General features: G+C 39.4%; 1 long non-coding RNA gene across 1 annotated transcript; it reads left to right on the top strand.

Annotated features, from left to right (window-relative positions):
• Positions 1-5,760: 5,760 nt before the first annotated feature.
• Positions 5,761-9,723, top strand: LOC123145960 (uncharacterized). The gene is made up of 2 exons (XR_006472573.1): positions 5,761-5,882; positions 9,421-9,723. It is a non-coding gene; the product is annotated as an uncharacterized lncRNA (long non-coding RNA).
• Positions 9,724-11,998: the final 2,275 nt, after the last annotated feature.

The following is an 11,998-nucleotide window of genomic DNA, read 5'->3' on the forward strand; positions in this document are numbered from 1 at the left end:
CTATAGGAGGGTTATTAAAGACTTCTCTAAAATTTCTAGGCCTCTCACTAATCTCATACAAAAAGATGTTCCTTTTGTTTTTGATGATGATTGTGTAGAAGCATTTGAAATACTTAAGAAAGCCTTGATTTCTGCTCCTATTGTTCAGACACCTGATTGGAATTTACCCTTTGAAATTATGTGCGATGCTAGTGATTATGATGTTGGTGTTGTTCTAGGGCAAAGAGTTGATAAGAAATTGAATGTTATTCATTAGCTAGTAAAACTATAGACAGTGCCCAGAGAAATTATGTTACTACTGAAAAAGAATTCTTAGCAGTTGTTTTCGCTTGTGATAAGTTCAGATCTTATATTGTTGATTCCAAAGTAACTGTTGGCACTGATCATGCTACTATTAAATATCTTATGGAAAAGAAAGATGCTAAACCTAGACTTGTTAGATGGGTTCTCTTGTTACAAGAATTTGATTTACATATTATTGATAGAAAGGGAGCTGAGAACCCCGTTGCAGACAACTTGTCTAGGTTAGAAAATATTCTTGATAAACCACTGCCTATTGATGATAATTTTCCTCATGAACAATTAGCTGCCATAAATGCTTCTCCCAATACTCCATGTTATGCTGATTATGCTAATTACAATGTTGCTAAATCTATACCACCTAGTTTCACATACCAGCAAAAGAAAAAGTTTTTCTATGATTTAAGACATTACTTTTGGGATGACCCACACCTTTATAAACAAGGATTAGATGGTGTTATTAGACGTTGTGTACCTGAGCATGAACAGGGATAGATCCTACGCAAGTGCCACTCCGAGTCTTACGAAGGACACCACGCTGGAGATAGAACTGCACATAAGGTATTGCAATCTGGTTTTTATTGGCCTACTCTCCTCAAGGATGCTTGTAAGTTTGTTTTGTCTTGTGATGAATGCCAAAGAATTGGTAATATTAGTAGACGTCAGGAAATGCCTATGAATTATTCACTTGTTATTGAACCATTTGATGTTTGGGGTTTTGATTATATGGGACCTTTTCCTTCCTCTAATGGGTATACGCATATTTTAGTTGTTGTTGATTATGTTACTAACTGGGTAGAAGCTATTCGAACTAGTAGTGCTAATCATAACACTTCTATTAAGATGTTTGATGTCTACTACACAACCTTCTTATTGTAGACAATGTTGGGCCTCCAAATGCAGAGGTTTGTAGGACAGTAGCAGATTTCCCTCAAGTGGATGACCTAAGGTTTATCAATTTGTGGGAGGCGTAGGATGAAGATGGTCTCTCTCAAACAACCCTGCAACCAAATAACAAAGAGTCTCTTGTGTCCCCAACACACCCAATACAATGGTAAATTGTATAGGTGCACTCGTTCGGCGAAGAGATAGTGATACAAGTGCAATATGGATGGTAGATATAGGTTTTTGTAATTCGAAAATATAAAAACAGCAAGGTAGAAAGTGGTAAAAGTGAGCGAAAACGGTATTGCAATGCTTCGAAACAAGGCCTAGGGTTCATACTTTCACTAGTGCAAGTTCTCTCAACAATAATAACATAATTGGATCATATAACTATCCCTCAACATGCAACAAAGAGTCACTCCAAAGTCACTAATAGCAGAGGACAAACAAAGAGATTATTGTAGGGTACGAAACCACCTCAAAGTTATCCTTTCTGATCGATCTATTCAAGAGTCCGTAGTAAAATAACACGAAGCTATGCTTTCCGTTCAATCTATCATAGAGTTCGAACTAGAATAACACCTTAAGACACAAATCAACGAAAACCCTAATGTCACCTAGATACTCCAATGTCACCTCAAGTATCCGTGGGTATGATTATACGATATGCATCACACAATCTCAGATTCATCTATTCAACCAACACAAAGAACTTCAAAGAGTGCCCCAAAGTTTCTACTGGAGAGTCAAGACGAAAACGTGTGCCAACCCCTATGCATAAGTTCACGAGGTCACGGAACTCGCAAGTTGATCACCAAAACATACATCAAGTGGATCACATGATATCCCATTGTCACCACAGATAAGCACATGCAAGACATACATCAAGTGTTCTCAAATCCTTAAAGACTCAATCTGATAAGATAAGTTCAAAGGGAAAACTCAATTCATCACAAGAGAGTAGAGGGGGAGAAACATCATAAGATCCAAATATAATAGCAAAGCTCGCGATACATCAAGATCGTGCCGACTCAAGAACACGAGAGAGAGAGAGAGAGAGAGAGATCAAACACATAGCTACTGGTACATACCCTCAGCCTCGAGGGAGAACTACTCCCTCCTCGTCATGGAGAGCGCCAGGATGATGAAGATGGCCACCGGAGAGGGATTCCCCCCTCCGGCAGGGTGCCGGAACGTATCTAGATTGGTTTTCGGTGGCTATGGAGGTTTCTGGCGGCGGAACTCCCGATCTAGGTTTCTTTCTGGAAGTTTTGGGTTATATAAGAGGTGTTGGAGTCGCGAACAAGGCAGGGGGTCTCCGGGCTGTCCACGAGGTAGGGAGGCGTGCCCAGGGGGGTGGGCGTGCCCCCACCCTCATGGGCAGCCCGGGACTCTTCTGGCCCAACTCTTTAACTCCCTGGCCTTCTTCTGGTCCAAAAATAAGTTTCGTGAAGTTTCAGGTCAATTGGACTCTGTTTGATTTTCCTTTTCTACGATACATAAAAACAAGGAAAAACAGAAACTGGCATTGGGCTCTAGGTTAATAGGTTAGTCCCAAAAGTCATATAAAATAGCACATAAATGCATATAAAACATCCAAGGTTGATAATATAATAGCATGGAACAATCAAAAATTATAGATACGTTGGAGACGTATCAAGCATCCCCAAGCTTAATTCATGCTCGTCCTCGAGTAGGTAAATGATAAAAACAGAATTTTTGATGTGGAATGCTACCTAACTTATTTACCCATGTAATTCTCTTTATTGTGGCAAGAATATTCAGATCCGAAAGATTCAAGATAAAAGTTTAATATTGACATAAAAATAATAATACTTCAAGCATACTAACAAAGTAATCATGTCTTCTCAAAATAACATGGCCAAAGAAAGCTATCCCTACAAAATCATATAGTCTGGCTATGCTCTATCTTCATCACACAAAATATTTAAATCATGCACAACCCCGATGATAAGCCAAGCAATTGTTTCATACTTTTTATGTTCTCAAAATTTTTCAATCTTCATGCAATACATGAGCGTGATCCATGGACATAGCACTATAGGTGGAATAGAGTGGTGGTTGTGGAGAAGACAAAAAGGAGAAGATAGTCTCACATCAACTAGGCGTATCAATGGGCTATGGAGATGCCCATCAATAGATATCAATGTGAGTGAGTAGGGATTGCCATGCAACGGATGCACTAGAGCTATAAGTGTATGAAAGCTCAAAAAGAAACCAAGTGGGTGTGCATCCAACTCGCTTTCTCATGAAGACCTAGGACATTTTGAGGAAGCCCATCATTGGAATATACAAGCCAAGTTCTATAATGAAAGATTCCCACTAGTATATGAAAGTGATAACATATGAGACTCTCTATCATGAAGATCATGGTGCTACTTTGAAGCACAAGTGTGGTAAAAGGATAGTAGCATTGCCCCTTCTCTCTTTTTCTCATTTTTTTGTTTTTTGGGCCTTCTCTATTTTATGGCCTCTTTTTCTCTTTTTTTATTTTTCGTCCGGGGTCTCATCCCGACTTGTGGGGGAATCATAGTCTCCATCATACTTTCATCACTCGGGCAATGCTCTAATAATGATGATCATCACACTTTTATTTACTTACAACTCAAGAATTACAACTCGATACTTAGAACAAAATATGACTCTATATGAATGCCTCCGGCGGTGTACAGGGATGTGCAATGAATCAAGAGTGACATGTGTGAAAGAATTATGAAAGGTGGCTTTGCCACAAATACGATGTCAACTACATGATCATGCAAAGCAATATGAGAATGATGAAGCGTGTCATAATAAACGGAACGGTGGAAAGATGCATGGCAATATATCTCGGAATGGCTATGGAAATGCCATAATAGGTAGGTATGGTGGCTGTTTTGAGGAAGATATATGGTGGGTTTATGGTACCGGCGAAAGTTGCGCGGCACTAGAGAGGCTAGCAATGATGGAAGGGTGAGAGTGCGTATAATCCATGGACTCAACATTAGTCATAAAGAACTCACATACTTATTGCAAAAATCTATTAGTTATCAAAACAAAGTATTACGCGCATGCTCCTAGGGGGAGAGATTGGTAGGAAAAGACCATCGCTCGTCCCCGACCACCACTCATAAGAAGACAATCAATAAATAAATCATGCTCCGACTTCATCACATAACGGTTCACCATACGTGCATTCTACAGGAATCACAAACTTTAACGCAAGTATCTCTCAAATTCACAACTACTCAACTAGCATGACTCTAACCTCGTTTGGATGCTGGGTATCCCCCCGGGATCCCTGCCTGTTCCCCGGGCCAGGAAACCACGAGCCAACTCAGCCCGGGGTGATCCACTGGCGCATTTGGAGGCCCATGACCGAGGGTTAGCCCCGCCCATTCCGCGACTTTTCCCCGGGAGGGCCTTCCATGTCTGCGTTGGTCGGGGAGGAAACCCTCGCTCGCTCGATCTCCCGAACGAGAGGCGGCGGCGGCAAGATCCACGAACAACGCACCACCACGCTCCGCCCTCCTCCGTCCAACGCTCCACTGGGCAACATGCACCACCGCCCTACACCTCCACGCCCCGCTCCTCCAGCGGGGGCGACGGTGACGGTGACCGGGGGCATCATTCTCCCCCTTCTCGGATCTCGTCCCTGCCGCAAAGCTTCACTCACCTCCGGCGAAGACGACGGCCAGAGGTCATCCTCCTCTTTCTCTCCAAGGTTATCCCCTCCTCCTCCTCTTCCACTCACCATTTTTCTTCGCCATGGTGATTTCTTTTTCTGCTACACAAACTAACGACCACCTGTACAGATCGAAGGACCTCCTCTCCTGTCTGAGATTTGTACCCAAGTTAGCAACTGTACTGAAGAACATCGAACGTTTTGCAGTGCATCTTACTGTCTTGAACTCACAAGTGAGCACAACCACCTTTTCCTCCTTGTCATGCTAATCTATTTGCACAATGTTCTAGTATATTGTGAAGAAGGCAAATTTGTTTATGGGTGGGTTCAGTCAAGGAGGTGCTTGACCTGGGAGTATTATATTATCATCATGTACTAGAAATTCAGTATAGGATATGATGAATTATTTAGTGCCCCCATTCTTATAAGCAATTCTTAGTTTTGCTTGACCCCTTTGTTTACCCTATGTATGTTGCCAGCTAATCAATCCGAACCCTTTAACATGTACCATATGTATGTTGACTACAAACTGAAACAACATGCGCCAATTTGTGGTTCACCGCGTGAATTGCTAAACTGCGGCCGATCGTGTTTTGCTCAATGGTCGTCGATCTTGCTTTGCTCTCTGGAAGTGCATGTAGAAGAGTTACATATATTGTTTGCCAAATTGTTACGCGAAACCTGGGAATAATAATAGCTTACCATGTAGAGTAACAGAGTCATTTCATTGTGTTCTGTTTTATAGTTGAAAATGGAGTGGTATACAGGAAGAATGGCCTATGTCCTATACTCACACGCTGCATCTGATTGATCCTAGCTTATCTGGTTGTGAAACCAACAAATATTTTGTTTGGTTTGTCTGACTGATGAGTGACCATTGATTTCTAGTAGGTGCTGATTTGTGGGATTGCTTTGACATTAGAAGTTGGCTTTATCCGAAGACTTTGTGTTCAATTGCTTGGTGCCTTTTGATTCATCTGTCATTGAGAAGTTTGCACTCAGAGTAAGAAAGGTATGTGACGTAGTCATCCCTGGTCATTGAGGAAGCTTAAATTATGCCAAACTACTGATCTTGTGGTGTTATTTTCTCTGCCTAGTATTGAAAGTGGTCTTATTTTAGTATATGGGAAAACTAATGCTCTAAATTATGTACGTAGATGTTACAATAGAAATGGTATTATCTTTGTATTCACTCCTGAGCTTTCTAGGCTCCTAGCTATTGGTTCTTTGCAGCCATAATAGAGATGCTATTATTATTGCTTTATTTATAATTATTATCGTTGTATTAATCTTGTTTTCATTGGGTATAATAGTGATGGATTCTAGGAGAAATAAAATTATTAAGATTATCTCGCAAGAACAAGAAGAAGACGATGAACTATTTTTCCTTTTGGTTCCCGCTTTATATGCTTCCCTTTATGAGGAAAAGCATCCAGTTCACATGTCATCTTTATCCGGGGCTGCAAAGGTTAAGGAAATATTAGAAGGCCACGAGAGTTGGTCTAGGGTTGAGTTTCGGATGGAACCTGAGATTTTTAAGTCTATCGTGGATTACCTTAGAAGAGAGAATCTATTGAAGGGCACGTCGCGTGTTTCTGTCGAGGAGCAGTTGGCAATGTTCATGTACATGATTTCGCACAATGCTAATAATCAAGATCTACAAAAATACTTCCAACACAGCACAGAAACAATTCATAGGAAGATAAACAAGATTTTTGACTTAATTCCGACTCTAGCCCAAAGATTTATAAAGATTCCAAGTTCACTCCAGCCCCATCCGAAGATTGTTTCGAACAATCGCTATTGGCCTTATTTCCAGGTGAACCACTACACACACATCTCCATATCAATGGAATTTTTGAAAACTTCTCCACATAGATTTCTAAACCTACCAACTTTTTTGTTTCTTTTTCAATGTGCAAAACTGCATTGGTGTTATAGATGGAACACATATCCCCATCACCATTGCTGAAGATAAGGCCCCCCCATTTAGGAATAGGAAAGGAACCCTCTCACAGAATGTCATGGTTGCATTTGATTTTGATCTGAATTTCACATTTATTTCATGTGGGTGGGAAGGGTCCGCATCAGATGCAGGAGTTCTTCGTTCTGCTATTAGCAAGGGGTTTCATGTGCCAGATGGAAAATTTTATCTCGTAGATGGTGGATATGCAAACACGCCTTCTTTTCTTGCACCATATCAAGGAGTTTGGTATCACCTGAGTGAATTTAGGAGGCGGCGCTCATCTAATACGGGCTATGCCGACCATAGGGAGCTGTTCAACCATACCCATGCAATTCTCCGGAACCACATCGAAAGGAGCATTGGTGTTCTAAAAAAATGTTTCCCTATCTTGAAAGTGGGCGATCACTACCCAATAGAGTCACAAACCAAGATTCCGGCGGCATGTGTTGTATTCCATAACATCATTAGAGCTCAAAGTGGTGATGAGGCATGGTTGGATCACCAACCACCGTTAATTCCACCAGAAACATATGTTGATGTTCCAGAGGGAGATGATGTCAACCAACATCATCACAATGAGGCAAACAATGGAAACACTCTTAGAGATCAAATCGCAATGCAAATGTGGGCTGATTATAACAACTAGTCAGACATGAGTTTATTTTTTTTTTTAAATCTCACATTTTCTTAGGTAAAGTAGTGGTAGAGAGAAATTTAACTAGTACCCCATTGTTGGTTCAATAATGTAGCAATCGCAGCGCCTAGGGCATCTTGGGACCATGCATATGAGAAAGGTCTTGTTGATTTAATGCTTGACCACAACAATCCCATCTATCGAGGTCAAAATGGGTGGACTGCTGAAGGGTGGACTAGAATTACAAATACATTCAATCAGAAATTTCCACTAGCTAATTTCACCAAGCAACAAATCCAAGAGAAGGATAAGGATTTAAAAGGAAATTATAAGGCAGTGAGAGACTCTCGGAAACAGAGCGGAACGGGATGGGATGATACACTTTGCATGATCACCGCTGAACCTGTAATATGGGATAAACTTATCAAGGTTGGCTCTTTTCTTGATATATTGTTTGTTCACTGCCATTTATGCTCTTCAAGGCATTGTTTTATTGATCCCAACCATAAAATGTTGTTGCATTCAATAGGATAATTCAAGGATAAAGAAGTTCCGTTCAAAACCATTCATGATCTTCAAGTCATTGGCTTTACTACATGAAGGTGTGTTTCCTGTATCACGTGTTTCCGTCGACCCTACATATTAAATCCTTTTCATTATTGCTTTAATTATATAGTATTTGGGAGATTGTTGAGATACCTCTATTTTTTCATGTGTTTCCATCGGACCCTGCTTGAGTGCTCTTTTTCTTTCTAAAAAGTTGTACGATGAAGGACCAAGTTATGTGTATATATACTTTCTTTCTGGAATGGGTGGCAGTAATATATGTATTTGCAATTATAGATGAATCTGATGTTTCTATGAGAACATGTTGATATGTTTCTTTTTTTGGAGCAGGAAGTGTTGCTTCAGGAGACTTGAACTTTGTATCAATTCCGCAAGTGGATCTCACAAGCGATGCCATTTCTCCTATGGATTCCTCTACCAATGATTTGAACCGTATCTCCTCTACCAATGTTGATGATGGTATGTCCTCGTCTGATCTACAAGGGCAAGGGGCATCAAGAAGAGATGAACCTGAAGCTACAACATCTACCAACTCTGAACAAAAGGGAGCACTGCTTGTGAAAAAGAGGAAGCAAAGCCAGATCCTTGTTGTACTTAAGGATTACATGGATTTTCGAAAGAAACAATCTACAAAACTGGTTGACGAGTTGAAGGAATCAAAGCCAGATGACATGTTCTCGATTGGAAACTATGTGTCTGCGCTAGAACCAATGGAAGATCTATCAGTTGCAGAAAAAGCAAAGGCACTGCGGCTTTTTAAATACCCAATGAATCGAGAAATATTCATCAATACCAAGGACTCAAATCTTCGGCTTTATTGGTTGAAGGAGGAGATTTCTGAGATGTAGATAGCATAAGGTGTGTAACCAGTTCACCTTCTTGTTTTGCGCTACATCCATTTGTATTTATTTACTTTGTGGCATTATTGACTGGAGCTTTTTATAAGCTTGTTTCTCTCTGTTAATCGATGATTGATAAGCAAAGACAAAACACACTTCATTCTTTTAAAACTGACTAGAAGAGCCACACATTTGGAGAAATGTTACTGCCTTTTGTTTGGTAGTTTCTGTGTACCTTCACAAGCTTGTTAGTGATACTTAATTTGGTGGCCTCCTCCCATTGGTTTCACCTCCTATTGCCTCATAACTCACCTCACAGCAATATATTGCCCTGTTCATCTGGAGACTTTTTCAAGTAAACAAATTGGGTTACTGGACAGCCTTGTGATTGCGTTCCTAAACTATATTTGTAGTCTTGATTTTTTATGCACAATGCACAAATCATATGTTGGTTGATACTATTTCATTAGTTTGCTTATAGTACAAAAGAGTGTTGTGAGATTCTGAACTGATGCTAGCTAACTTATTTCTTTTTGTCATTCAGCCAGCATCAAGTTGTGGTACATGATGTCGAGGAAGGAGTGGAGAAAAGACCGGAGTAGGATGTGATTGTTGCTTTGCGGCCCATCTTGTTCGAAAGTATCCCTGCGTTGGACATGGCAACTTATAATCCAGAAATTTTTATAGTGCACAAACTTGACGATGTATCAATAACTCTTGTAATGATTGCTTTTATTTCCGCACATGAAAACGGCTTAGGCCAATGCTCGATCATCGTGAAATGCAGACTGATATCTTAAGCTTGATGAAGTGATGGATAAGTTGTAGTAATATTTTTAAAATTCTAGTTGACATGAATTATGAACCTTTGTTATGTGCCTGTGATTTTTGTCGTTTCTCAGAATTATTTCTGGAATGTGATTTTTGTTGTTTCTTAGAATTATTCGTGGAATTTTTTATCTATGATTTGGTTGTTTTCCAAAATTATCTGTAGAATTTTTATGTAATATCTGCTATATTATATGTGTCTGTAGTATGCAAGGGATTTCCTTCCCTCCCATGTTACTATTTGGGCACCTGGACAATGGGAACATCTCCCACGTGGTGGGAGGGGTTGCATGTGCATAGGGGAATCTCCCCTAGGGGTTTATGGCCCAGGGTTTTTCCTACCCAGCATCCAAACGAGGCCTAATATCACCATTTTCATATCTCAAAACAATCATCAAGCATCAAACTTCAAATAGTATTCAATGCACTCTATATGAAAGTTTTTATTATACCCATCTTGGATGCCCATCATATTAGGACTAGTTTCATAACCAAAGAAAACTACCATCATGTTTAGGACTCTCAAAATAATATAAATGAAGCATGAGAGTTCATCTATTTCTTCAAAATAAAACCACCGCCGTGCTCTAGAAAGATATAAGTGAATCACTAGAGCAAATGACAAACTACTCCGAAAGATATAAGTGAAGATTAATGAGTAGTCGAATAATTATGCAACTATGTGAAGACTCTCTAACATTTAATAATTTCAGATCTTGGTATTTTATTCAAACAGCAAGCAAAACAAAATAAAATAAAATGACGCTCCAAGCAAAACACATATCATGTGGTGAATAAAATTATAGCTCCAAGTAAAGTTACCGATGAACGAAGACGAAAGAGGGGATGCCTTCCGGGGCATCCCCAAGCTTAGGCTCTTGGCTATCCCTGAATATTACCTTGGGGTGCCTTGGGCATCCCCAGTCTTAGGCTCTTGCCACTCTTTATTTCATAGTCCATCGAATCTTTACCCAAAACTTGAAAACTTCACAACACAAAACTTAACAGAAAACTCGTAAGCTCTGTTAGTATAAGAAAATAAATCACCACTTAGGTACTGTAGTGAACTCATTATAAATTCATATTGGTGTATACTGTATTCCAACTCGTCTATGGTTCATACCCTCCGATACTACTCATAGATTCATCAAAATAAGCAAACAACACATAGAAAACAGAATCTATCAAAAAAAGAACAGTCTGTAGTAATCTGGCTCAAACGTATACTTCTGGAACCCCAAAATTCTAAACTAAATTGCTGGACGTGAGGAATTTATCTATTAATCATCTGCAAAAAGAATCAACTAAGTAGCACTCTCCAGTAAAATATAGCAGCAAATCTCGTGAGCGCTAAAGTTTCTGTTTTTTACAGCAAGATTGCAAAGACTTTCCCCAAGTCTTCCCAAAGGTTCTACTTGGCACAAACACTAATTAAAACATAAAAACTCAATAATAACAGAGGCTAGATAAATTATTTATTACTAAACAGGAAAAAAAAGCAAGGAAAAAAATAAAATCGGGTTGCCTCCCAACAAGCGCTATCGTTTAACGCCCCTAGCTAGGCATGATGATTTCAATGATGCTCACATAAAAGATAAGAACTGAAACATAAAGACATGAAGAATATAACTAGAAAATTTAAGTCTAACCCACTTCCTGTGCATAGGGATTTTGTGAGCAAACAACTTGTGGGAACAAGAATCAACTTGCATAAGAAAGCAAAACAAGCATAACTTCAAGATTTTAAGCACATAGAGAGGAAACTTGATATTATTACAACTCCTACAAGCATATATTCTTCCCTCATAATAATTTTCAGTAGCATCATGAATGAATTCAACAATATAACTATCACATAAAGCATTCCTTTCATGATCTACAAGCATGCAAAGTTGACACTCTTCCAAAATAGTGAGATTAACATTAACTAAAGTCATGACCTCTCCAAACCCACTTTCATAATTATCACAATAAGATTCAACACCCTCCAAAATAGTGGGATCATTACTTCCTAAAGTTGACACTCTTCCAAACCCACTTTCATCAATATAATCATCATAAATAGGAGGCATGCTATCATCATAATAAATTTGCTCATCAAAACTTGGGGGACAAAAAATATCATCTTCGTCAAACATAGCATCCCCAAGCTTGTGGCTTTGCATATCATTAGCATCATAGATATCCAAGGAATTCATACTAACAACATTGCAATCATGCTCATCATACAAAGATTTAGTGCCAAACATTCTAATGCATTCTTCTTATAACACTTTGGCACAATTGTCGGAATC

Source organism: Triticum aestivum, chromosome 1A (assembly GCF_018294505.1).
Source record: "Triticum aestivum cultivar Chinese Spring chromosome 1A, IWGSC CS RefSeq v2.1, whole genome shotgun sequence".
Taxonomy (NCBI): domain Eukaryota; kingdom Viridiplantae; phylum Streptophyta; class Magnoliopsida; order Poales; family Poaceae; genus Triticum; species Triticum aestivum.